Below are 2,500 nucleotides of genomic sequence, written 5' to 3' on the forward strand. Positions count from 1 at the left end.
GGAAGGAGGGAAGGGGAAGGGGGGAGAAGGGGAAGGGGGGGGGTTGAGTGCGTGTGTGGGGGGGAAGGGGAGGGTCAGGGTGTGGGTGCGTGTGTGGGGAGAAGGGGGGTGGGGGGGTTTGAGTGCGTGTGTGGGGGGGAAGGGGAGGGTCAGGGTGTGGGTGCGTGTGTGGGGAGAAGGGGTGGTGGGGGGGTTTGAGTGCGTGTGTGGGGGGGAAGGGGAGGGTCAGGGTGTGGGTGCGTGTGTGGGGAGAAGGGGTGGTGGGGGGGTTTGAGTGCGTGTGTGGGGGGGAAGGGGAGGGTCAGGGTGTGGGTGCGTGTGTGTGTGGGGGGAAGGAGGGAAGGGGGGAAGGGGTGGGGGGTTGAGTGTGTTTGTGTGTGAGGGGAAGGGGGGAGAAGGGGAAGGGGTGGGGTTGAGTGTGTTTGTGTGGAGGGGAAGGGGAGGGAAGGGGTGGGGGGTTGAGTGTGTTTGTGTGTATGAGGGGAGGGGGGTGTTGAGTGTGTTTGTGTGAGTGGGTATGTTTGAGTGTGTGTTTGTGTATGTGTGTGTGTGTTTTTTGTGTGTGGGGAGGAGGGAGGGGGGTTGTGTTTGTGTGTGTGTGCGTGTGTGTATGTGTGTGTGTGGGGGGGGGGGGTTGAGTGTGTTTATGTTTTGTTTCAGGATTTGCTTTATTTATTATTTATTTGTGTGTTTGTATATTTATTTATTTGTTTTCATTTATTTTCATTGATTCATGCATATCTATGTTTATTCTTCCGTTTATCGTTATATTATCTACTTATTTGTTGTTTTATTCTTTCATCATCTGTTTATTTATTCTCTCGTCTCTTATTCTTCTATTTATTTATCATCAATTCGTTTATTCATTTATATCCTGATTTTTTTTCTGTTTATTTACTTATTTGTTTACCAATGAACTTTTTTTTATCGAATTGCCATTTGTCTATCAACGTTTTTTTTTTATTCTTTTTCTTTTTTTGCTAGCTCTGGTCTGCTCTTGAAGACAGGCGACATTGTTTTTCTTAATTAAGTCGTAATATCTCCCCTAGTCTTGTTATAACATTTGTATCTGTGTAAGCATAACAATCATCTATATCATTATATCGTATCATCATATCGTGTTATGATTCGCATCATCTTTAGCAGAAAAATCAAACTATACGTAGAAGCAAAGGCTCTTACTCTAGGGTTCCCAGCGAAGGGCGAGAGGACCACCCACATGGGCAGCGGGCAGGCGGGGGCGGAGCGAAGGACGTCGGCGCAGGAGCTCTCGAAGCGAACGCCGTCGCGGTCGCAGCCGTCGCCGGGGAGGGAGGCGCCTGGGGCCTGGGGGGAGGGGGGCGGTGAGAGGGAGGGGAGAGGAGGAGAGGGGAGGGACGGAGGGAGGATTCTCAGAGATGGTTTATATTCAGGGATGTGTAAGTATAGAAATACTGTAAACGGACACACGGATACGTACATATACGCAGGCACTCACAAAACACAAACAAGCATATACATAAGACAATAACAATACCATAATATAAAGGAAAATAATACAAATCATCATATATATATAATATATATATATATATATATATATATATATATATATAGATAATATATTATATATTATATATATATATATATATATATATATAATATAATATATATATAATATATATATATATAATATATATATATATATATATATAATATATATATATATATATATATATATATATATATATATATATATATAATATATATATATATTTATATAGTTTTTTTTTTTAACATTAAATTAATCAGTGGTCCTTCTTTTCGTATTATAAATATTAATTAAACAGCTGACGCAGGACGGCTCCGAACTGACAAGCACCACAATCCGTTCTGCTCCCAGGCCTCCGGATATCTCAGAATGTGACACAAAGATCCGCTTCCGAAGACCTTTACTAAACAGTTCTTCGCGTGCCCCAAACCCACCTGAAATGGGTATCACGGCCTCTCTGCTGGCGGGGAACAGAAGGGCACGCAGCTGGTCCACCAAGGGCACCTGCAGGGGCGGCGCCGTCGTTGGAAAAGGGATTATAATGGGGATAATGGCTGGAGGAGGAGGCGGCGGCGGAGGGGCCACGCAGGACCCCACCAGCGTGGGCAGTGAGGCCAGAGTGAGGATGACCAAGGAGAACTGGAGGACGAGGTATCCCGTGCAGTCCTTCGTCTCGACCTTGATGTAGTTGTCGGAGCCATCTTCCCAGCTCCCGTAGAAGGTGACCACCGTCCTGACGAGGGAGTTGCTCGTGGCCAGCGTGATGCCGCTCATGCCGGTGAGGAAGGAGATGAGGGCCGAGAGGAGCATCGGCAGGATCGTATAGGAATTCGCCGTCACGTTGGAGATGAGGTCAGTCCGTGTGGCGCAGCAGAGGTCCACGTTCGAGGCGCAGACGCTGGCTAGCGCCGTGCTCATCAGCCCGAACATACTCGTCTGCCCCAAACTCGTGCTACAGGACACTTCCCC

Source organism: Penaeus monodon, chromosome 16 (assembly GCF_015228065.2).
Source record: "Penaeus monodon isolate SGIC_2016 chromosome 16, NSTDA_Pmon_1, whole genome shotgun sequence".
NCBI lineage: Eukaryota > Metazoa > Arthropoda > Malacostraca > Decapoda > Penaeidae > Penaeus > Penaeus monodon.